Below are 26,594 nucleotides of genomic sequence, written 5' to 3' on the forward strand. Positions count from 1 at the left end.
ATGCAGCGTAATTTTTGACCCATGTAGACACTCTTGCAGGGTTGCCCTGAACTTTAACACTTTGTCAGCTGGCAAACGAAAACAACCTTCTCTGGAGTCTAACTCGATCCCCAGAAACTCGAGGCGAGTCGCAGGACCCACCGTCTTACCTGGTGCCAATGGCACACCAAACTGTTTCATTAATAAACAAAATTCGGCCAAGGCCCGGCCACATTCAAGATCCCCGGCTGCCCCAAGGAACAGGAAATCATCCAGGTAATGCATTACATGTTGGAAACCCGTCTTCTTTGTGAAGACCCATTGCAGAAAACTACTGAATTTCTCGAAATAGGCACAAGATATAGAGCACCCCATCGGCATACACTTATCCATGTAAAAACAACCCTGAAAATTAAAACCTAGGAGACGCTGATCGTCCGGGTGTACCGGGAGCAACCGGAACGCTGACTCGATATCTGACTTCGCCATCAGCGCCCCGGGCCCCAGGCGATTCAAAATGGCTACGGCCTCATCGAAGGATGCGTACCGCACCGAACACACTTCTGGGTCTATTGCATCGTTTACAGAAAGACCACGTGGAGCTGACAAATTATGAATCAATCGAAACTCACCCGGGTCCTTCTTGGGGACCACCCCTAAAGGAGAACAAACAAAATCCTGTAGTGCAGTAAACGGGCCGGAGACACGACCTCGGATAACCTCTTTCCGGATCTTCTCCTGTACTACAGTCGTATGCTGCAGGACGGAAAGTTGATTTTTGCATATCCCGACACCCTGAAAGTCCCCCACCGGAATGCGGAAACCATATGAAAAACCGTTTCGCAGCAATCCAGCAGAAGTACGATCTGGGTATTCACTGAGCCAGGGAATCATCGCCAAGGTATCAATCGGGGTTGGTAAAGGCGCCCCTCGGACTATGTTAGACCTGTTTGGCGCCTCCCCTTCCCCCATTCTCACCCGTTCTGGCTCTGCACGAGGACTCAGGATGGGACGAACCGCAACCACTACATTCGTGCTTGAATTTACACGATCCCTGTGGCCTAGTACATTTACCTTTGTTGAAATTGAAGCAGAAACCCTTTTTCCCTGAATTACTGGCAGATCTCGAGTAATCGTCGGTACTCGTACCTGACCGAAAGGGCGTCCCCGCATATTGCCGGGAGGACTCGCCAACATTGCTCCCCACCAACGGCATTTTCAACATTCCTGACTCTTTCATTTTATCCCATGTCAAAGAATCATAACAATCCCAGGTTAAACTTTTGTTATGCTCCTTCGCCTTCCTAAAGAGATTATCATAACAGAACCAGTGGTTACCCTGGTGAGACGTCGAGTACCCCATAATTCGTGACTGATAGATTGGTAGCTCAGAAAGCAATTCAGGCCTACGTTCCCCTAAGATCGACGTAAAAATCCCCCAAGCATTGCCCCAATTGCCAATATTCTCATTTACTTTAAAGGCGGCCATTTTTGCGCGCCAAACACTCGGATGCATCAAATCCTTCTGACCTTTAACATGCTCCACCTCATAATGGTCGACAAGCAAGGAGAAAATGTTCACATATTCCCCCGCCCAAATCTTTTCCTTTATTGCCAAAGGAACATGTTGCCCCAACTTTTCTCTACGAGAGGGTGCTGACTCGTCCCTCGCGATCGGCAATGGCCGCTTACCTGCACCGGACGTTGCTTCTGTGGTCGCAACCGGGGCCTGCGGCTTGTCTATCACTGCCGCCGGCGCGGGCACCTTGGCTGCATCTCGCTTCTCGCGCAACTGTTTGATCAGCGCTTGTGCCTCGGCAGCCGTGGCGCCCTCGCTACTGTCGCCCAACCACGCTGCTAGCTGTGCCGCCAGCTCGGGGGGCATATCCTCAGTGGATGTCGGGGTGACCACGACGGGAATCGGATTCCCCTCCACCGGTACCGGGGTTGGCGCCTCGAGCGGGGTACAGGGAACAGGGACGTCTCCCCCGGCTGGTCCCCTTCTAGGCCTCTTGGCTCTCCCTCCAGGGGTTGCTCCAGCCGATGGACGCTCCGATCCCCCCTCCCCATCTCGCTTCGCCACCTGCTTTCTCAGTTCGGACATCTCCTTCATGAGGACCCGAACCATCTGATCCGTCGTCATTCTCTTCGCGCCTTTTTTGGGCATTGTTTCCGACCAAGTATCTAGAAGACAAAAAAGAAAGATTAAAACGCTCAAAATTGGCTCTTCGTTCCGTCTCGAGCTCACGTGCAGCGAGGAGGTGCAGCTTCAGAGCACAGGAACAAGAGGATGTCTTCCGGTCTTGCGTCCCTTTTTATCCGTCTTCAGGGCGGGCGTAAACCCGCCCCTGCCCTGCCCCGAGGGCGTGGCCAGCTGCGTCAGTGTCTAGGCCAGCCCACTCCAGGGCGGGAAAGAGCGCGCCCCGGCTACGCCGCTTCGGGCATACCAGCCGAGACGCGCCTCCCGCCCAAAATGGCTTCCCGGGGGGATCGAGGTACTCTGCCATAAGTTCGGGGGGACCGAGTGGTCGCCCCTTTCCATGATTTGTCTAAGCTCAAAGGGAACATAAAACCTAATGATTTGGTTAAAGTTAAGCCAGGACATGTGGGTACTGGGATTACCAAATTTCGGGGCCCATATAGATTTAAGTCTGTCCATAATAGATTTGTTACATTACACAATGGAGAACATTGGAATTTGAGAAGGGTAGCTCTTCATAAAAAACATAAGGGAGAAGAGCTCGATGGTGTAAGTGATCACCTCAATCCACATTTATTACTGAGTGATCATGAAGTTTTTATGAGACCTTCTGTTTCTTCATCTACAGGGGTTGGTAACAATTCCAATGATAATTCTATGTTGCCATCAGACAGCAATGGTGATAGCATGAATAACAGGATTTCACTTCACAGGTCTAGATGCCCTCCAAGGTATCTACAGGATTATGTATGTAGTGAATATTGAACTATTAATTATTTTCATTGTGAGTTTTTTTTTGTTTTCTTCTTCTTGGTTTCATTTTTGTATGTTCGTAGGTGTTCGATTACAATTATATTTTTAGGCTTTTGAAAAATGATATAAGGAAGGTGGATTATTGTTAATATTGTTAAGAACATATGAAGAGAAGATGATGTGTTGTATTTAGGATTTCATTTACTATGTATGTCCCTTTAAATTCTACATCTTTTGTATTCTATTCTGACTACGTGCAGTGACAGTGAAATGAGAATGTTCTAATTGCCAGTTGCTCACCAGCTGAAGAGGGAGCACCAACTATTCTCTGGAGCTTTTAATAAATATATATTTATATACATGAAACTAGTCTGGAAGCCCTTTTAATGATTACAACAGTTATCAATAATGATGCTATAGAAAATGTCATGAGGGCTTTAATATGTGAGGTCACGAGCAGCTCTTGGGTGTTGATTATTATGTCCTTTGGGAATCTACAGAATTGTGAAGTAGTGTCGCTCACTGGTTAGAGGCGGCAGACCCGAGAGCAGAGGACGGCCCAGGACCAGGGTTCGATTCCCGGCGCGGCAGGTTTCTGGACCAGGGTCAGCAGACTCGATAATTCTCTTGCCTCGGTGCCCACTCTGATCAGCGATCACACTCGGCAACTCTAGGCATTAGCTTGCCTCATCTTCACTAACGGCCCCACCAGACCGCCAGGGATGCCTGGTCTCACCCTGGAGATACCCAATAGGGACCATCTCTCAGGGAAGCCAGGAAGGGTTTCGCAGCGGTCGAAGCGCCTTGGGACCCTACAGGTAAGTAGTGCGCTATATAAATGCCTATACATTTACATCACATTTACAGAATGATGCAGAAGCTTATTGTTGGGGAGGTTGAGAGCTGACCACTCAATAGGAGTTCTGGTTTTCCCTTTGGCCATACACAGCCCAGATGCTAGTAGCTTATCATACTTATCGGTTCTTTCATAGAACCTTTGTATAATTTGCAAAAAGCTCTGTCAGACTTCTCCGTTAAATTCTCAGACCAAATTGGTTCCACTTTCATTTTCGTTTTGATAAGTTCTATCCGTGTGGTTAAAATATTCTATTGTTGCAAAGTATAGACATAGGAGGCTACAGATGTAACGTCAACACCCTTAAGTTTACCTAGGGCAATGACATATAATCCATCCTTAGAATCTTTTGTCTCTTCAAATGGTTTGGAAGAAAAATGTGTGTGTAGCGCTATCAGTAACCTGCTGACTTGCCTGAATAAAATGGCATGAAATTGAGTTGGCCAGTGCTTATAAGACATCAGTCTCAGGGCCATAGAGAGCAGATGTGTCTTCCAATAACTTACACGATCTAGGTGTTCAAACAAAAGAGGACTTAAGACAGCTCACATTCCACAAGAACAGCTGTACCATTCACATAGGAATGGCTGAATGCCAGGTGAATGAGCTCTTGAGATATTTATATTGCATGTGTGTGTGTGTCAATATGTGTAGATGTTTTACAAACAGATGTTCTATGCTTCCTACCCAAAAATACATCTCCGACCCTCCCACTGAAGTTTCCAACAAATATAACAAAGAAAAACAAATTTCAATAAGTTAGAATTACTCCGAAGTGGGAAACATGCCCCCCGGAAGTGTTGATGCATATGCACCCATGACTGCCAGCTCTCGTCTCCCACCCAATGCGTAACTATAACTTGCCCCAAAAATATTTTGCTCTGGTCAAGTGTAAGGCAGTTAGAGACTGGTTAACCATCACATCAAGATGGACTAGAATCAACACAGTATTTAAAAGTTAGAGCAATGTTTCTCAGCAATAAAGAGACAGCTAGTCACCATCAATACCTACCAAGATTATTTTTTTTCACCACGTTCGGCTGTCGTGACCCTTTTTCAATTTCTCTTCATTTTACAATATGGTGAATCTCAGTCTGTCACTCGTCGTTAGTTGGTCTCTTTTAGGGAAACCCAGGATCCCCTCTCCCTCCTCCAGTGTTTGTATTTCATGGGTTTTGGAGTCTCGTTGAAACCACAGTGCAAATGAGAATGGCCAGCCTTTTAGCCCAGATGTAATTAGGATCAGGGTCCTTGAGAGATCTTGAAGTACTTAAAGTTGTAGTCCTTGAACGAAAATGATTCCTTTCTGCTGGCGGCTCTTAGTATTTTCTCCTTTGGTGAAGCGGAAGGCAGATTACCTAGAATATCTCTCAAGGGTACTCTCTGCATTTCTTTCTAGGTGCCGATCCATTACAATGCCAATTTCAAAGTCCTTGGTGGCCTTCAGGATACTGAGGAAAAATGTACACACAAAGTTTCATTCTATCTCGCTCACATTTCTTAGTCTTAGATTTGTCCTGTCTCGATCGGTCTTCCAGATCATCATATGTGTGTCTCAATTCTTGTCCTTTGACTTTCATGTTGAGCGTTTAGGGTCGTGTCTCCTTGACAGCCAGGCACAGATTGACAGCTTTCTTCATTTCATAACACTGGCGACGAACATTCATCCTCAGTGCCAGTGTTATAAAATGAAGAAAGCCGCTTACATGAAAAGAAGAGAAGAGCTTTATTACGTGTCATACACTATCACTGGTTATAGTCAGCTGGAGTCACCTGTAAAATCTTCCTTTGACAGGATTGGGTATGGAACAATCCAAAGGAGGAAAAGTAAAAGGGGGAAAAGAATGAACCAAAGGAAAATAAATGACAACAAATTGTTTTCTTAGCTGGTGTTTACTTGCTCCCTTAAGTCCTGTATGACTTTCACTAAATCTGTCATGGCTGTTGGTGTCTCTGTGTTGAAACTCTGTAGATGCGTTGCAAAGCTATCACTTTGCGAGGACTGGAGGGTCGAAATGCATTCATGAATTATTCCTTCGTCAGATCAGTCGGATCAGCTTTTTTGTGTGTTTTATTTCTAATGTTCATTTCCTGAGTGTCCTTAGTCAGATTTCTCCTTGAACTGTACCTTGCCCCTTCTCAGCAATAAGGGGTTTATAACTGCCTGTATTGTCCATGACTATATTGTTTACTTTGAATTTCTGTTCTTTCCCACACAGTACTTGTCCCTGGTACTGCTGAGTCACACTGTAATTGTAATTCTAATTGCATTTATATAGCGCTTACTATCCAAGAGGAGAAGATGAAGTGCTTTGAGCTGGGCAGCATGCTGCTCCCGAACATAAGATTAATAGTTTTTTTTTAAAAACTTTTATTTATCATTTTCCAAAAGAAACATACAAATAAAGGTAAGCATACATGTTGAAAACATACAGCCGTTTCATATTGTGTCACTCTAGTCACATACGTGCAATATACAATAATCTGAACATATCAAATTCCGGTCTTAGGTCAAAATGAAAGACATCTGAGGGGACGCGATTTCAATGCTGGATCTCAGAGTGGACGAAATCGCACCACATCAGCGACGAAATATAGGCTTCGCTTGGGTTTTTTAATCAATCGGTGGAAAAGTTGTAAAGAAACAGGGGTACAGTCAAATGCAATATACAAATCAAATGTTACTGTTAGTGGCCCTGTGCAGTCCTTCAACCAATCCCTTTGGGATCCATATCATTGGTGGAGGCATTCTGACCTGCTGCCATAATGCCAGCGAATTATGAGCGATACGGGCCCCAAATATCCCTAGGTCTGGAAGTAGTAGGAACCACACTAGAGTATTCCTCACTGTTGGCGTTGCAGCGCGCCATGCTCCGGAGCCAGGAATTGTGTAACACCATCTCAGTGCCACCTCGCGCTTAGCCAATAAAAACCCTAGCGCCGCCAGTCTACGCATCGCCCTTGGGAAGTCGGCCATGTAACCCAAAAGGGCAATCTCAGGGATGGGAACCAGATTCAGGCGCAGCATGTCACTAAGTGTGCGGTGTACCCTGGTCCAATAGTCTTGAAGCACTGGGCACAACCATGAGAGGTGTGCAAAGTCCGCATGGGGGCCACCGCACTTGGGGCAGGCGTGGGGCCTTGCTGGGTCTATTTTATGTAATCGCGCCGGAGTGAAGTATAATCTACGCAAGAACTTAAAGTGTAGGAGCTTATGTCTACTGTTTAGGGAGATGTCTTTGGTCGCCCTACAGCACCACTGCCACTGCTCATCTGTGATAGGGTAACCCAAATCTGCTTGCCACGCTGCCCGCACTCCCTGATCCGGGGAAGGTAGAAGGTCGCAGCACATATGATATAATTTAGAGACTAAATGAGTTCCTGATGGGTTCTGGATAAGAAAGGTGAGGGGAGGCATCTCCTTGGGAGGGAGGGGGAACGAGGGGGACGAGGCACGCAGCAATGAGTGCAGCCTGGTCCGCACAAAGGAGTCCATAAACGTTCTCTCTGTAAAGCGATGATCTTCTGTGAGGGAAAAGGCATGGCCATCAGGGAACAGATCCCCAATGGTGGAAATGTCGAATTTGGATAACGTTTGCCTCACTACAGATTCCCCAGTTATCACCAGCCAGGTGGGATTGGGCAATGGGATGGCAAGCCCAGTAAGGTGGCGTAGTCTTCCCCACACCCAGCAGGTCGATGACACAGTCTGAATGTCCCATGGGTCTCTAGGGAAGCCCGACGGTAGAGTGGTGGACAGCGACCCCGGTAAAACCAAGTCGGCATCCGGTTTTAGATAAACAATCCGGGCATCGGGGTGGAACCAGGGGTATGCGTAGTAGCACTGTGCCACCAGAAAATAAAGATAAAAATCAGGGTCACCCAGTCCACCGCGTTCATATGGGAGTGTCAACAGGCGCCAAGACACGCGTGGATTCTTGTTTCCCCACACTAGCTTTAGCAATAAGGATCGTAACTGTGTGAAGAAAATTTTTGTGAGGGGTACAGGTATATTGTTGAACAAATATAAGAAGCGTGGCAGCACTATCATTTTAATTATTGCGACACACCCAGCCATGGACAATGGGAGCCGATTCCATCGCTCAATCTGGCCTTCCAGAGCAGTCAGCGCGGTGTCGTAGTTCAGTCTGATGATGGATTCAGTATCCAAGTGTACTCGGATTCCCCAGTATTTCACTGAGTCCCAGTTTCATGTGAGGGGAAAGGGGCAGGGTCATTCAGCTGTGCTAGGCGTGAGTGGAAATATAACAGATTTATGCCAGTTTATGCGTAAGCCCAAAAACTTGCCAAACCGGGTTATTTCCAAGATCAAAGGCTCGAGGTTGATCTGGGGTTGCCTGACATATAGGAGGGTGTCATCCGCATAAAGCGAAATTAAAAGTGGGCCTGTGCGGAACTGGAGACCACGATGTAAATGCCTTTCCTGAAAGTAACGGACCAATGGGTCCATTGCTAATATGTACAAAAGTGGTGAGAGGGGGCAACCCTGCCGCTTGCCACGCAACAGGCGGAACTGTTTAGTGATGGTACCATTGAGGCGCAGTCGTGCCACAGGAAGAGTGTACAGTAATTCCACCGTATTCACCAAGCATTCAGGTATTCCCATCCGGCGCATCACAGACATAAGGAATGGCCACTCTAAAGAGTCAAACGCTTTTTCGGCGTCTAAGAGAATCGCAGCTGCTGGGATGACAGGATCCACACGGTGCAGAACGGAAAACAGGGTGCGGAGATTGAGCGAAGTGGAGCGATGCGGTACGAAGCCAGATTGGGCTGGGGAAATAATGGACTACATTAATAACGAAAGGCGGATGGTGATGACTTTCGCTAGGATCTTGTAGTCCAGGTTTAACAAAGAGAGAGGGCGATAAGAACCACACAGTGTGGGATCCCTTCCCGGTTTGGGCAAAAGCACTATGACCGCTTCCCTAAGTGTGGGGGGCAAACAACCCATTTCCAGGGCCTCGGCGTACACTTCCACTAAACGGGGGACCAACAGTTCTTTATAGGCCTTGTAAAAATCAGGCGAAAAGCCATCCAAACCAGGGGACGAAGACCTCCCTCATGGAGTCAATAGCCTCAATGATATTGTCAGGTGTGATGGGATCGGCCAGAAAATCTCTCATCCAATTCTCCAAGTACACCATCGCTATCTCATTAAGATAGTTACCTCGGTCAGTGGCGTCATCAGTTAACGTGGAAGTGTAAGATGTGTTATAAGTCAAAAAGGCATCACATATTGCAGGCGTGGTGCGCAGAGTGTCTCCCGTAGGGCCTACTAGGTCAGTGATGTAAGAAGACTTGTATGGGGGCCGAAGTAGTTGAGCCAACAATTTGCCCGGCAGGTCGCCCTTACCGTATTGCCTAGCCGTGTGTGACCGAGTCAGAAATCTAAGTTCTCTCTCAGCCTCCTCTCTAAACTGCTTCATCAATTGTAAGCGTTTTGTCTCCCTCCCCTCCGTATATTGTTGAAGTTGTTCCGCATCCAGCGCCGCTATGTCGCGCTCCGTCCGGAGCAGGGTAGTGCGAATATCACGTAGCACTCCAGTGTGGTTAGCAATGCATACTTCCCTGATGGTTGCCTTAAAGCCTTCCCACAGGACCGCCCAGGTGTCTACCGTGCCCGTGTTGAGTTCAAAATATTCCTCTATGGCCTCCCTGATTTCTTCCGTGAATACTGGATCTGATAAAGCTTTCCCGGGGAAGCGCCACTGTCTTTTATAACCACCCACCCTGGGAATCTTCAGTCGCAACACTATGGGAGAGTGATCCAACAGAGTACGGGGGAGTGTAAGGAGGTCATCAACCCATCCAACCACCTCCGGGGAAATCAGCCAGTAGTCGATCCTGGTCCAGGTGTCGTGGAACCCAGAGTAGTGTGAGTAAGCAGGTGTGGAGGCATGCAAAGAAGCCTCGATGTCAATGAGGGAAAAATGGGAGCATACATCAAGAAGAACTGGTCGGGAGCAGGGTTTCATGTCCGGAGCCGATGATGTACTGTCTCTGGACGGGTTAAGCAGCAGATTAAAATCTCCACCGATTATCAGTAGCCCCGGATCCAAGTTCAACAGGTGTACCTGTAACTCATTGAAAAAAGCAGGCGTGTCTGTGTTGGGGCCATTGACTCCAATGAGTGTAATCTTGTGGCCCAAGAGGGTCCCTGCAACAATAACATATCTGCCATTCCTGTCAAGTACCGTGTGAGATAGTGCAAAAGGTATGCATTTATGTATACAAATAGCGGCCCCCCCTGGAGTACCTGCTGTAGTGGGAGAAGAAAACACAAGATTAATAGTTAGTCCAGTATAGTTGGTTATTGTTAGTTATTGGAATTAGTCTTGTGCAAACCAATCTATGTATTCAATCCAGTATCTTTGGGATTACATTAGTAGTAGTTAGGTGTGATCATTAGTGGAGGTGTTATGTGAGTTCAAGCACATGGTTGGTGGGGTTCGTTGATGTGTTTGGGGAGATTAAGTATTGTTAGGTTGCAGGGGTGTGACTTTATGAAGGAAAGGTTGTGATCTTTCGAATGAGTTGTGGGCAGTTTTCACAAATACATACCATAGGGATTAATGCAAACCTGCATGTGACTTTAATTTGTTGTGCTCAGAAAGAGGAGACATGCAAAGAATGTAAGTACAAGGGGGCATTTGAAAGAGAAGAGGAGAGGTGACAACCAGACATTTTAAGTAAAGATCAGTTTTCATGCAAGAGTTAGAAATATTAAGGGTGATTTTGAGACAGAATGCAATTCGAGAAAACAAGATGTTGAAAAGTATCAGCATAATTTGTATGCAATGATAGTAATATATCATGTACTTTGAATAGGTTCTAGAATTCGGTGAACAGTCTATCCACTGCATGTCTCCTGCTAGGCCACCGCTCCAGCAAAGTCAGCTTAACAGCACAGGGGTTGCAAAACATAAAGTAATGTCTGAATGCACATATTGGAAATATCAAGAACTTTAGGTTGTGCTTGAAGGAAGCGTTAACCTCATGATCATGGTACTGAAAAGAAAGATTCTGAAAATCCTGGATGGGGATATTTATCCTTAAGTATGGCTCACAGTATTTATTTTAAGAAGCAGAGCGGGATCCCTTTGGATGCCCACTTGTTGTAGAATGGATAACTTCCCCAGACAGGGAAAGTGTATTGGCTTCATTACTGACACTGGAGGGTGGAGCTCCAGACACCAAGGGTGAGGACATGGTAACTGGGTTCCCTTTAGAAATTAAATGAAGACTTTGTTAGCAAGAGGTTGCTGATGAAACTTCTTGAAGCACTGCCCTTTAGTAAATGGTACGGCACGAGTTGGAGTGCAGACTCTGTTGTACAAGGTGAAAGGTGTCCCTTTAGGTTATTGTTATTGTTATTGTTATTTTGATTTTATAAGGCGCACAGCTACCCTAGCGTTTCCCGGCGCCACCTGAAAGAGTGCAAACAAACAAGGAGAGCCACATATTAAATAGCCAAGTTTTTATACCTCTCCTAAAGATCTCATAAGAAGATTCACTTCAAAGGCCTGCCGGAAGAGAGTTTCATAAAGAGGGACCCAGATAGGAAAAAGAGCGATTGCCCATTCAAACTAGTCGCATCCTAGGAATGACAAAGCCTGGGTAGCTGATCGAAGTGAGCAGGAAGGAACATAAGGGTGAACAAGGGACAACAAGTAGGGAAGTGCCTTGCCTGATTTTATCTTAAACATGAGACTCAAAGCCTTAAACTTAATGCGACATTCAATCCTGAGGCAGTGAAGTTCACGAATTGAACCAGAGATAGAAGCAGTTTTGGGGATTTTACAGAGCAGCTGTGCTGCGGCTTTCTGTACTAACTGCAGCTTACGCAGCACTTCCCTTGAGGCACCCAGGTACAAGATGTTACTATAGTCCAGCCTTGAAGTAATAAGTGCCTGGACCACTGTACGTTGGGCGGAAGAAGGTAACATCCATGAGATTTCTTTAGCCATCTAAGGATAGTAAAGCAGGTAGAGGCTACTCTACCTCCTTGCTTCTTCATGGACAGTTGGTTGTCGATAAGAATACCCAAATTTTGCACTTGATGTTTAGGTTGTGGGACTGGACCTCTTTCTGCGGGCCAATGTTGTGGACCCACACAAATCCTTGTTATTGCCCACGATCAACAGTTCTGTTTTCTCTCCATTTAGTTTTAATAGATTGGTATGCATCCATCCCGCAATATTCCGCAAGCCATCCTGAAGTAACGACAGTGTACTTGCCCCCTCAGCCGAGAGGGAGAAGACAATCTGGGTGTCATCTGCATATATGAAAAAAGATACAACCCAGCTTCCTCTGCAATCAACGCCATTGGCCACACATAGATGTTAAATAATTGAGGGCTAAGAATAGAGCCTTGAGGAACACCATATAATGACTTGTGTTTCTCAGAGCATGCTATTGGCGAAAAGACCTGAAACGAGCGATTCGTCAAGAAATCAGCAAGCCATTTGAGTGCTCTTTCGGTTACCCCAATGATTGCAAGGCCTGCAATAGCACAGTGTGCGCTACAGTGTCAAAAGCGGCACTGAGGTCTAAGAGTATCAGAGCCACAGTGCCGCCCGCATCTACTTGTTGACGTATCATGTCCCTAACCCCAAGCAGAGCGGTTTCAGTTGAAAAACCCGCTCTGAAGCCTGATTGGGAACCGTAAAGAAAATCCCGGGAACTCACAAAAGTAGGCAATTCGGAATTGACATGCTTTTCCAAAATATTTGAGAATACCGGGAGAAGAGAGATGGGTCTAAAGTTAGATAGCTGAGTAGGGTCAACCGAGGCCTTTTTTAATAATGGAAGCACCATAGCGTGCTTCCAAATAGATGGAACAATGGCCTCTTTAAGAGAAGCATTGAGCAGCTCCATAATCAGTGTCAAAGAGGATTGTTCAAACTTCTGCAGTACAGTAACCGGAATGGGGTCTCTAGGGGAGCCAGATTTAAGGCTTTCCAAAATCCACCTAAGAGAATTAATTTCTAGAGGTACCCAGCAATCAAGTTTGTCGGCATGATCAACAAATAAGTCCGCCTGAATAAGCCCAACATTAGAAGAAAAGTGGGAATTCACAGTTAACTGAGACGTATTATTCAATGTAGATTCCTGGAATGAGCTGTAGATTTTATAAATTTTACTCAAAAAAGAACATAGCAAGCTCCTCGCATTGTGAAGTACTCAGGTGAGACCAAGCCTCTTGTCTTTCTTGATCACAAGCAATTGCAGAGCCCTCACATGGGATGATTGGGTACAGGCCAAAAGAAGCAGCTGCATGATACTGCATAATATTTGCTACGTCCCTCTGCACTAAAGGTAATATAGCTTCAGGTAAGGAAAGGCCCTAATCTGTGCAGTTTGGCAGACGTTGAAGGCATTTACTTGTAAAAAATGCTAGTGTCTGCAGGGGACTGTAGCTTGGTCTTAAGGGTCCTTTGGGGTGGAAGTTCTCACCACAAAAAGTCCAACTTAGGGGGCAATTCCGATGTTGGAAGGACCAGAGTCAATCCAACATCATTTGGGGATAGGGACCAAACAACCTCCTATTGTTGGTCACAGCCCAAGAAGTAGGATACCACCGAACACAATAGACTTATATTCTTTACCATGGGAACATATATTCCGAACAGAATGCATGCTCTCATGGTAAAGAGCCGAGGTGCAGTTCATCCAAGCACCCGGTGGCAGGCACCTAGGCTGCCATCTGGCGGCTTGCACCCATGGGGTCCCTGCTGGGGGCCTCCAAAGTGTGATTCCCACAGCCTTTCTGGGTAGGAAAGGCCGGCACAGAAAGGCTGTGGGACTCCTCCATCGTAATCTTTTGGCCAGAAAGAGCCACCCGAGGGATTGATGGAGGATTTCCGAATGGCATCCGGGCTCTCTGAGCACGTTGCAAGTTATTTGGAAATCCAGTTTGGATTCCTTTCTGACCGACCCCATCAAAATGGGTCGGTCGGAAAGGAATCCGAACAGCGGATTCCAATGCGGTCGGCCCCAAAGTCTTTTGTGCTCCCGGGGAATGCAAAATAAATAAGTAAACTGAGTTTTACAAAACAGCACCTATTTACAGTACTTAAAGAGCCAGAAATCTCTAATTAGCAATTTCTCCTCCACCGTCCAACCAACCTTCTGCAGTGATGACTTTTCGACGTCAATCAGAATACTTGACCTTCACTTTCAGAAAAAAATTAGCGCCACTGACATGCTCTCCTCTGTCCCAGACATCCAATGCAGTATTTAGATGTTCCATGCCATGACATGTTATAATGTCATCTTTTATTATGAATAAGATAATAAAATATCATTTCAACTTGTTTATAAATGATAGTAAGATAATATAATATAATTTCAACATGGTTATAAATGACATATCAATTTATCTAAATGGTATTGCCCTTTCTTGGACCCACTACCTTCTTCCCCAGTAGGTGCATCCTTACAGTTAGGGTTTGCAGTCTGCCTTAGAATGTTGGGATTCTACCCTTTTAAGCAGGTGACAAACAGCTATGTGAAGGTGGAAAAAGGAGATGCATAATAAATACCTGTCATTGACTTGACATCTTTCTAACAGCATCATTTTTGTCTCTGAATAGCCCCAGTATCCAATCAAACAAAAAAAAATTACTGGAATGTATGCTGAAACCTGCTGATCTGAGAATTTTCACAGTGCACGATGGGTTCTGAAAGATGTATCCATATACCCACATACAACTACAGTTAAGCCATTCAGGCAAGACAGTTATTTAAGCGTCTCTTTCATGGTGACCTAGGTCTGTAAAAGCTGGTGTGGTCCACCAGCTCGGCTGGTGAGTTTCCCTTACTGTACGGTTAAGCTGATGTTGCTGGTTTGTGGCTACATTTCAACATGTTGTTCCTTCATTGTGGTGACTGTGGGAAAACGGGGGTGGCTGGTATTCGGGTTATGTATGGGAGTTCATCCCCAGATCAGTATCCTTGCTCCGGTGCTGGCCACATCCTTCATTTTTTTTTATTAGTTTGGTATTTTAATTACATATCCTTGGCCCAGCATTCCAGCCTATTGATTGCCCATATTGGGGCTGATTACAATGTCATTAGGAAAGGCTCCGGATGGGATTCGGCATTGCAGAATCCGGTTCAGAACCCTTGTTTCCTATCGATTCGTCTAAATTTCCCAACAACCGATTATAAGGCCCGGAAACCGTTCAAGCATGCCAAATCAGTTCCGAAAGGCATCCGGATAGCCCAAATATTTCAGTGCCAATTCGTTAAGCTCTATGGACATGGTTTCCAGACAAGCAATTACGATGACTGATTCGAACAGCCGTTCCGATTCGGTTTGCCCGAGACAAAACTGCTGCTGTAATCTATCTTTGGGGGCCTGTTGCGGACCCCCCTTCATACTAAGACCTACGAAAGTAGCCTGTGGGGGTACCAGAGGGACCCCTCTATCTTCCCAACCATGCGCAGTGTGGCAGGCACCATGGAGTGCATGCCACGGGGTGCAAGGTTTTCCCCCACCACTCTTTTTTTCAATGGGAGCCTGAGTTCTCATTCGGAACACAGGCTACCATTAAAGTCAATGCAAGTCTGACCGAACAATGTTGGGAAGCATTATAATCAGTCGTTCGGACTCACAGGACCCAATTCGTTTGGAAACAATTCCAGAACCGATTCGTTCGGGACAGTGTCCTAACGACATTGCAATTGGGCTCCTAGTGGAGTTGGTATCATAGACTCCTCAGAATCATTTTATTTTGTGATCTTAGTGGCATACTGCGTGTATATCTTGTAAGTTTAGCTTGTGATTATTTTGGGGCAATAAAAAACAAACATCTTTCTTTTGCCCAACATGCCACCTCACTTTGGACCTGGCCAAATGCAAATCTGTTTTGACCCTGCTTCAGAATGAGCAGTCCTCCATGAACTGCCAGGTCAGGACTTCCCTGAACCAGAACACACAACCAAGACCTGTGCAGCCCTGCTTGGGGCTTGTGATGTGATGTGCTATTTTTAATAAATTGTATTTCTAAATATTCATCAAATTATTGTGTTTTATAGTTTTTATAGTTTTATCAACTTTTTAAGTTTATTGTGGAATTGTTTCGGAAGTTAAATTCAAATTTTATAATGAATTTGTTTTTTATTCTGTTACATTTTTTGTACTGATTTTAATTTGTATTGATGTATAATTGTATATTTTTTATAACTTTAGTATTATTTTCTTTTTAGGCTGTGAAGGGCATTACAAGAAATAATTAGTCGTGTTTTATTTGGATTGTTTTTAAATAAATCGATAATGTAAAATATTAATGCATTTAATAACATTTTCTATAATATAGGGGTCGATTCCGATTCGGTAAGATCCCCTACGAATCGCGTACGGAGCATTTTTCCGGTACGAATTGTACACCTTCAACGTCGCCGTACGTACGATGAAGTACGATCCGAACCCAAAGCAGATCTCCGTACGAATCATACAAAAGACCATACGACTCAAAAATACGGACAAATCGCATTCGGAACACGCAGTACGTGACGTCCGTTCTGATTGAAGCAGCTTTTTACGAACCATCAAGTATGATTTGTCTCGACAACACTCCGAACGACTCTTTTTCTACGGGAGTTTAAAACGTCCATAAAAGCAGATTTCGACTCAAACCACGTGCGCAACGGACCCCCCAGGGGTAGAGTGCGTAGGGGTACGGTGCATCGGGGTACGGTGCGTAGGGGTACGTGCATCGGGGTATGGCGCGTAGGTGTACGGTGCATAGGTGTATGGTGCAAAGGTGTACGGTGCAAAGGTGTACAGTGCGTACCCCCATGATTGCAGGGGTACGGTGCGTATGTCAATGTGTGGCTCTCCGTAGGAATTGCTCGTATGACGTTTTCTGTACGAATCACGTTCTCGTTCCACGGTCCGGATTGTACTTGTCAGGTCATACAGCATGTTTACGATTCGTATGGTTCACCGTGAGGGTCCTGTATCGTACGGATTTTCCCTTGCTTTTCATATGGTTTGCACACATTCATACGTATTATTTCCCTATGGATCATACTACGCGATTCGGATGGATTTGAACGATTCGTACGGAAACGGCTACGAATTCGAATCGTCGTACGGATTTGTTTCCCGAATCTGAATCGACCCCATATTTTACAAAATACTATTTATTTAGCTTAATGATTTGAAAAGAAAAATATGACTCACCTAAGTTTTGTACTTGTGTACTTTGTTATCTTTTGGAAAACGAATTTGCATACATTCATGAGGTTTCAATTGATAATAATTTTAGTTGTGTTATTGTATATTCTGCTAAGTAAAATATTGTGGTTAAGCCTCTTATATTATATATAAAGGTTCACAAATGTTATTTACAATTAAAAAAATTATTAGGGCTCATATTAATTTTCTGTTTAACTGTTTTTACAAAATGTAATAGAATTTACTTATAATAATTGAAATAAAAAATAAAAAAATGTGTTCAGTATTTCATAAAATATGATTTACGAAATGATTTATAATTGTTTATATAAATGCTATATAAACATTTATGTATAATATAAATGAATTTTGAATATTTGTATTAGAATATTGAAAAATAATTCCCTACCGCACCAGTCACTTACAAGGATATATGTTCTTTCACCAATGTAAGTTGAACTAGAGTTTCCGTAATACATTTAAACCAACTTCCTTATCACAACACGTGTACTTTCTGAAAGTTTGTTGGACTAAAGTAAGAATAGTAAATAGGAAACCCCCTCCCAAATCTATTTCCTTTAATCAACATTTTTTGTCTGGAGTTAGAACACTGAGGGCCTGATTATAAGTTTGGTAGTGTGGCAGCAGGCCACCTCGCCAGCACCCCTCTGCCACAAAGCCAAACTTGTCTGCACACCCCTCACCAGGTTATGAGTTGATTCAGGGTCTGGCTGGCAGTGCTTTGGCAGTCTCACAGTGGTGTATTTCAAAGGCTCACATCTGAGCCTTAGAAAGGCACCGCAATGGGAGCGCCAAAGCACATTCCTGCACGGCATGGACTGTGCAGTCCATGCCGCACATGAACAGGGGGTGCATACTGACAGGGTCCTGTAGAGTCCCCTTACTTGCCTCACCGCCACACTTTTCATGGCGGGCTCACTGCCATGAAAACTGTGGCGGTGAGGTGGCTTGTTATATGCGTTGTTGTGCTGCTGTGGCACTGGCAGCATATTGAGGCCTCGGGCCACTGCAAAACTGCAGCGGGATAACGATACCCAGCAGTTGCAGTGGTCTTATGACAGTCCAAACCCCAAATTTGTAATACAGTGCAGTGGTAGCGCACTGCTACTGCTTGAATGATGGTCAATTGGACTGCCAAACTAGTAATTAGTCTCTAAATCTCGGCCTCCTTATTTATTTAATTTCTCTAGTTTTACTTGGATTGGAGTTAAAATAGTAAATCTCCCAACAAAATGTATTCACTTTCCCCAATGTTTGTGAGACTGGAGGTACAATAGTAAATAATACCCCTTCTTGGAATGTACTTTCCAACATTTTATTTGAATAGAAGTTAGAACAGTAAATCTCTTCCCACTTTGTCCTTTGTTTCTGAGACTGGATTTAGTGTATTAAATGTCATCCTTACCTTTAAAATCACCAAGTAAAACTAAATCAATATGTGACACAATGGGTCACGTCATAAACGGAAGAATTAACAATTTAGATCTATTTTTTTTCAGGAAATTAAAAAAAAGCTGGAAAACTTACTTCGGTTTCTTTCAGCATCTGAATCAATAAAAAAAATCAAAAGATTCCATTTAATAAATTATTCTGACAAAATGATCTAAAAGAGATGCATGATAATAAACCTACAAATTGGGTAGAGCCAGTCAGTCTGGATCCTTATTTATCTGTAAAACAGAAAGGTTGCCCCCAGGGTGTTTATTTTCCCACATAAATTTCCTTAAAGGGGAATCAACTCTTTTAAAGTAACGGCTGTTCATTGATTGGGTCGTTAAGAAAAAGAAATAGAAACAAAGATGAAATTGACATTTTGATTAAAGAAATACGACCATTGGTAGGTAATAAAAGCAAAGTCCATTTATTCAGAAAATCTTTTACTTTCTTTAATTTGGAAGTATAATTAAAATGAAACAAATCTGCAATGTTGGATGGTACAACAATTGCCAGGTAACTAACTGGTTCCTTGTGGAACTGTTCCTTAAGATATTGACGGAGATCAATTACTCCCACATTGAATAATAAGAGCTCTGTTTTTGAATGGTTAATCGTAGCTCCCCCACTGAGGTGCATTGTTAGTTTAGGTCCTGTGCTCCTTGAACATTGGCTTTTTCAACTTTCAAATACAAGATAATGTCAACTGCAAAAAAACATATTTTTGCCATCCCCTCTAGTGGTAGAGCTACTGAAACATTTTTGTTAAGCCTTACTGCCAAAGGCTCAATAAAAATAGGTGCTTCTTTTAATTTTACCTAAACCTATCTCTTTTGAGTTTATCATTATTCTAAATTCAGCACCTTGATATGTGTTCTGAAGCATTGTTAAAAATTAGTCAGGAAACCAGAATGTTGCCAAGATTAAAAAATTAAAGCCTCCCACTTCACTAAATCACAAGCCGTCTCAGCATCTATCATCAATGTAGCCACTTTTAACCCATTATTAGAAAATAATTCAATAGCCTGAACCAAGAAATTTGTTTGGGCAATTCTTCCATCTGGATGGTAAAAAAAACGTTCTGATCCTTATGCATAATTTCATGCACAGCAGGCATTATTCCTGCTGCCAATACTTTGATCAACATTTTTTAAATTGATTTTTAAAAAACGTATTGGTTGATAAGACTTGACATTACAAATTGGCTTACTACAACTGATTTCTTAAAAGAATGAGGGATATTAATTCCTGTCCTAATATGGTTGAGAAAATATATTAAAAATGGTAGCAGTTCAGCAGCAATTTCTTTATACACTTAGGGCCAGATGTAGGTAAATCTAATTTACCGACTCATAAATACCGAATTTTACCGATTCGGTATTTATGAATCGGTAAATTAGAAGGAGGGAGATGTAGGTAATTTTATATTTTGAATTACCGAATCTGTAAGATTCTGTATTTACCGATTCGGTAAATACCGAATCGGTATTCCCCATTGATTCCTATGGGCTTTTGAGCCCATAGGAATCAATGGGGAATACCGATTCGGTATTTACCGAATTAGTAAATACCGAATCCAGCAAGGGTGCTGGGGGTGTCACTTTGACACCCTCTAGCACCCCAAGTGCAGGCTTGTGTGCCATGTGGCACACATACATGCCCTAAGGGCATGTCTGAGTGTCACATTGTACAGATGTGCATGCACACCTGAATTCAGTATTTTACCACCCAATAGGATTGGGTGGTAAAATACCGACTGTTAAGGGCCTGTGGCACTCTGTGGAGTGCCACCTACATCTTGATTTACCGAATCGGTAAAATTACCGATTCGGTATTTTACAGAATCAGTAAATTTACAGATTCGGTAAATTTACTGATTCTGTAAAATAATGGCCCCTACATCTCAATCACCAATTACTGGTCGGTAATGGCCGAATTCGGCCGTTACCTACTGGTAATTGGCGACCTACATCTGGCCCTGCGATCAGAATACTTACCTCTGTAATGTGTTTTTTTGCCAACAGGCTTTCTTTTTGAATCTCCGTCAAGCTAGTGAGCTACAGTATAATATGTATATCTCTAAATGAACAAAAAATATTTCTCTAGCTTAACTGGAGAAATATGATATCTTTTCTTTAAGAGGATGTGAGATATCTGCAATGTTATCACTTTTTGGTGTTCAAGCTTTAGTGACCTGATTAAGAATCTTACAAATTGCATTATTGCTCTTCCAAATCTTGGAAGACCAAGGAAGAAGTTTATCATTCTGCCTGCTTACTTCATATGTTTTTTGCTGCAATGTTCTTTGATTACAGATTTCCACAGCCAAAAAGAAATCCCTAAGATTTTGTGTTGCTGCAGGTAACTCATCCTTTTTTCTCCTAATTCGTTCATTTGAATTGGAATCTAGAGCCCCAATGGCCACTGAAGCCATATACAGACCAGTCTGCAACTCCACTATTCTCAAGGAAAATGTCTTATTTAATTTAGATTTATAGGCAATCACCTGTCCCCTAAAAATAGGAATGAAAGCCTCTTAAACTACAAATTGGGGGCTGAATTCCAAATTATTTGGAAAAGTTCCTTGATAAAGCCTCTGGTTTCCTCTAACCAGGTGTGGTCAGCTAACAATAATTTATCGAATTTCCATATGCACTTTACCCTGGCTGAAAATGTATTTATTTACCAATGAGACAATGAAGTGATCTAAAAAAGCATAAGCCCACATAGCCATTGAGGCTCTACTGATCATTTGTGAAGTCCATTTTTATTTTAGATGCAATATTAACTCAAAGCGCAAAACAAGTAGATTGTAAAAAACCAGGATGATATAAACACTAGGGGTTCACCAATGCATAGTTCTGCTTTAGGCTTGATAATACATCTGCAGTTTTAGGCTTGAGCTGTCTTTTCGCACTATTCAAAGTTTCTGTATAAAATTAAAATCTCCCCCAAAAATTAAAGGTCGTAGAGAGTCCATGGAAAGTTCTTAGAGTTGTTTAAGAGCCTTTATCCTTCCTCAATCAGACCATAATACTCAATAAAATTCAACTACCAAAACTTAAGCCATATACATCTTCCTTGATGATCTCTCTTGATGTCTAAAATATGCCAGATGACATTGATTGATTAATACATTTCCACCCCTTCAACACAGCACATGATGATGAATAAAAAACATAAGAAAATCTTCTAGGGAGCATTATCTTGGGAATTTTAGACTTCAAATCTGTTTCCTGAAAAAAGATGACCTCAGCTCTAAGGGAGGACAGGCAATTAATCATCAATTATATTTACACTCATTCACGAGACCATTGGCATTCCACGTAACAACCTTGATTAATTGCTCAATTATGAAAAATCGCGTATAGCAAATATTTTTCATCTGCTGTACCACCTGTGCCTACTGTCCCCAGCTCGAAATAGCCGCCTCCCAAATCCAATCTTTAAAGGGAGGATTCCCCGCATTACATCTAAATCAACCCTCACTTTATCTGGTGCCATGTTGCTGCACCTAGCGTCACTCTTCTCCCTCCCAATTGGGATACTAAACCTCCCCACTCAAAAACTCAATGTGAAAATAATCATCATGACATAAGAAGTCATACACCACACCCCACATCAAAGCCTAAGTTAAGCTAAAGCTGAAAACAGAAACATATGAACATGATAAGCAGAATCTTTACCAATTGGTTCGAATCGGGCAACATACACCTAAATCTCAACCGTCACCTCACTTTGGACTTTTATTAACAAATCCTGAGCCTCTCTTACAGATGACAAGAGATGAAACTTCTCCTTAAGCTGTGACTGTTGGGCCAAGGGAGCCTTCATGCCCACTGATTTAAATAATCCCACAAAGCCTTGAAATTTGTTTTGATGTCTTGTTGCTGAGATCGACAGACCCAAGTAAATACGGACTTGCTGGTTCTCCACAATTGAACATTACTTTCTCTTAATTACTATAGAGAGGATCTGCCCCATAATGCGATTGTACGATAGTCGTTGAAATTTACGAGGAGGGTACATTTGTACTTTGTGTTGGCAAAATATGTGACTTAACAAAGGCTTCAACCAACTAAACTGAATTTTGGAAGTTCTCTTGATTTTTACTGCCTTCCAGGATGCCGACGAATTGTACATTAGATTACATAGCATGGTTTTCCAAATCCTCTATTTTACCCAACAGAAAGGCAACATTATTTTGCATACCCAATGTATGTTTGTTCAGAGATACAAGCATGTCCTCAAGTCAACCAAGGACATAGTCAGGCCCTATTAGAATCAGTTTCTTGGATGTACAGAAGAGGTCATATTGTCTGATGTTACAATTAAAGTTGAGTTGGTTGCTTCCAGGTCACCCATCACTGCCTAGCTAGTGGCTTGTACCTCACGTTTGTCAAATTTATCAAGTTTGGTTCTGACTAGATTTAAATTCTACCAATTATCTGCTTGGTGGTCAAGCCAGACCTTACAGCGGGAAAAAGATACTGGACTTCTGGATGTAATTCGTAGGGGGGGGATGGACTAGAGAAGTTTCATTCTGGTATGAACTGTTAACTACCGATGAAGAGAATAATTTACATCTCGAATTGACAAGCCTCTGGGGGAACATAATAGCTGAATTCCCTGAAGAGCGTAGTAAAATCTGGTCAGACTCTTTTACTTTATCCCAGAGATTAATTAAACCAGCTAATCTAAGGCGGAATCATTTATTTACGGTTTACAGAGTATATTGGACCCCGGCTAAACTATACAAGATATTACAAAATAATTATTACTGCCCCCGCTGTAAACTCATAGCAGCAGATGATATCCATATATTTTTGGAATGCCCGGAGATCTAGGAGTACTGGAGAGCGATAGTTGGCTTCCTGGGCGAGGCACTAACAACAACCATTTTATGTACACCCAGATTAGTATTTTTCGGTTTACCTTATGACTATCATATCAATAATTTACATTCACAGTTTATCTTCTATGTAGTGGTTATCGCCAGGAGAGAAATATGTAAAGAATGGAAGTCAGCCGCCCCTCCCAGATTTGTAGAGAGTCTAAAAAATATAATGGAAGTCTGTAAGATGGACATGGTCGGTCGCGACGGAAATACTGAGAATGTTTGGTCAAAACTGGAGGTCTGGTCTAACAAGTAAACGGTTGATGATTATGCCAGAGGTTGTGTCGGTCCTGTCCTCCCCTGGCCTGAAGTATTCCACCATATGTCAGGGGAGTTGGATAAGGAAACAACCTACCTCTGGGACATTCCTGTCCACTAGATACTGACCCCGGGGCGGATACAGAAATGTCAGTATAAAAGGCGACAGTGAGACCCATCTAGAGCATACAAAATCTGGTGGCATATATGAGGACAAAAAAATTAAAAAAAATAAAAAAAAAGTCTGGTTCTGACCTGATTATCTTGGTGAGCAATAAATAATCCTTTTGGACAGTATCACAATTCTGATCCAATAACAACTGGCTTGAGTGGGTTGATAAGCCTGTTGATGGGTTTCTCCCTATGCCTGTATAGTTAATTTCTTGCTCTGAGCTAACAACCCAGGGTCAGACATTTGAGCAATCAGGTCCTTAAATGACATATGGGATCCATACGCTCCTTCTGAGCATTAGTGAGATCTGAACTTATCAGGGCAGTTTTTGCAGGCACTACGCATTTGAGTTTATTTTTCAGATTTCGCTCCTGCTAACCACACCTGAATACAGTGCTTTTTCCCATTTTGGGTAGGGATCACTGCACCGCTGCTGTCTCATTATATTGATCAGTGCTCGGTCCATTAAATGCAATAATATGGGGGTGGGGGTAACAAATAATGCATACACAACCCACAAATCAGATTAAAGCCGCAAAATAGTCTCCACCAACCCCAACTCCTTGTGGCCAGTTTATTTTATTTATTTATTTTAAAGGTTTTATATAGCGCTGGCTAGACCAGGAGGTATCAGAGCGCTTTACATGAGATTCAGATCATAGTTACAGGTTAAATTGTTACAAAGGTTACACAGTTATTAGAGCATGGCAACATAGTTACTTGTAATGTCGAGATACACAATAAGCACAAATACGTAAGGGGAAAAGCAGGCAGGGCGAGAGATTCAGGGTAGGGGGGTAGGAGCAGTGGAAGTAGACAGATAATGAAGGCAGGAAAGAGGAGGGGCGGGTGAGAGATACCGCATGGAGAGAGAAGGGGAATGGAGACGGGGACACAAACCAGTAGACGAGTCAAAGCAACGTCCAAAGTCCAGTAAGCTGTGATCCCAGGGGAAGTGGTATCACTTCCCTATCTCTGTTGCGAGAGGCTCCCTTTACGCAGTGGACTCTCTCAGAGGGGTCTCTGAGACTCCAAGGCTTACATACTGGATCCTTCCCTATGAAGGGGAGAAGAAGTGCTTTGGCAAGGGGTGCCATACCATACCTCCGCTGTGAGTGGCTCCCTTGGCGCAGTAGTCTCTCTCAGTGGGTTCGCTGAGACTCCAGAGTATAAATATTGGATCTTTCCCCACAAGGGGAGAAGGAGTGCTTAGTCAAAGGAGACAAAGGACAGGGGGCTAGGCAGAGTAACAGGCAAGGGGAGCGATTCAGGGGAGAGGGGATAGGAGCTTGGGAAGTAGACAAAGAAATAGTACTAAATGGGAACATATTTAATTAATGAGTTATTATATAGCGCTGGCTAGACCCGAAGGAATCAGAGTGCTTTACATGAGAAACAATAATGTTGCAATTAACAGTTAAAAGTTACATAAGTATCAAGAAAAGCATTTAAAGAACATAGGGGACAAGGTGAATGGAGCAAGGAAGGGTAAGGGGATAGGGTAAAGGGTAAAGGGTTAGGAGGAAGATAAGACATAGAGACGAGGGGAGAATCTGTCCAAGGTCCAGCTGGGTAGGTGACGGCAGTGGGAGGGGAGTCCATAAACCCATATCCTCTTTAGCTATCTGGTAGCTCCACTGGGCATCAGGAGACTGCAGAGGAGGGAAACCACAGCCCTTCTCTCCAATAGCTATTGGGGTAGCTCCACCGGGCATCAGTCAGAATAGCTAGGTCTCAGTCACGGGAGAGTTCCCAGAGTAATTGCCTTGAGCGTGAGTGTGAAAGGCTTCCCTCATAAGCAACTGGTGTTTGGTAAAGGAAATAAAGGTACTCCTAGGCTGGTACTCCATATTCTCTTAGGCGGCTCTAGTAGGGCAACGTGTCTCTTGCCTCCTGTTGTGCTCCCCATTTTCTATGCACTGCCTGGTGGTGAAGGGCACCATTTTAGGGTCAGGCATCCAGGTTCTGGGCATGGAGGGCCTGGGTGGAGGGAAAGAACATGGATGGTTGGGGTGTGGAAGCAACATAGAGGGCACACCGGTTAGTTAGCGAGTCATTCACAGTAATTCAGTTTAAAACTCCCAATCACCCCCTCTGTGAGCACATTGTCTGAAGAGACAGTAGAGCGCTGAATCATTGCCAAAGTACGCAGATGACCCCATGTACGCACCAAAGTGTTTGTAGTATAGGCCCCACTCCAGGTCAGCCGTAGCTGGCAGTCCCGATAGTAAGCTGGCTAGGTAGAGTCCGACTGAGGCCCATCACAAGACTCGAATATGCGAGCACACATGAACTATTCACAGCAGTTTTAAACTGCCCGCCACGCTATCCTCAAATGTGAGATCAGATGATGGTGCACTGAAAGGGGCTCCCGGATCGAGAGTAGGCCGCAACTCAGTCACGTCCCAAATAGCTGTAAAACCCACTCGAAATAGGCCAAAGCAGTTCCCTTGGTAGCAAACTGAACCCTGCAGTGGATTGGACCTACCAGTGGGGGCAAGTCTCTAGGCACCAGTGGAACGTTCAGGGGGAGCAGCCTCCAATTGGGCCCCTGTTAAGCAGTCACAGGGGATTCAGATTTGCACCCGATCCCGACCGAGGGGTCCTCTCACCCTCCCCCACAGTCACGCTCAGGCATTTGACTCCAGGGGCTCCAGTGATCACTCACCTCTGTGCTCACAAATATTTTCTCTACGGAAGCTCCAGTGATCAAGGCATTGTATGGCAATATCTATTGGAAATGCACATCAGCCCTATAGCCCTCAATCCAATCGATGAGTAGGTCTCAAAGCCATAGAGTTGGAAGAGGTAAAA

At 43.7% G+C, this 26,594-nt stretch overlaps 1 protein-coding gene across 1 annotated transcript in view; it reads right to left on the bottom strand.

Moving 5' to 3' along the window:
* The window catches only part of LOC147730589 (uncharacterized), a 254,656-nt gene that overhangs the window by 110,556 nt on the left and 117,506 nt on the right, over nucleotides 1–26,594 (bottom strand). Inside the window, exon 2 of the mRNA XM_086958609.1 lies at nucleotides 18,547–18,564. The gene's annotated coding sequence lies outside the window, so the exon portion shown is untranslated. The remainder of the gene's footprint in view (nucleotides 1–18,546; nucleotides 18,565–26,594) is intronic.

The sequence above is a fragment of the Lissotriton vulgaris genome, chromosome 2_1 (assembly GCF_964263255.1).
Source record: "Lissotriton vulgaris chromosome 2_1, aLisVul1.2, whole genome shotgun sequence".
In the NCBI taxonomy this organism is placed as follows: domain Eukaryota; kingdom Metazoa; phylum Chordata; class Amphibia; order Caudata; family Salamandridae; genus Lissotriton; species Lissotriton vulgaris.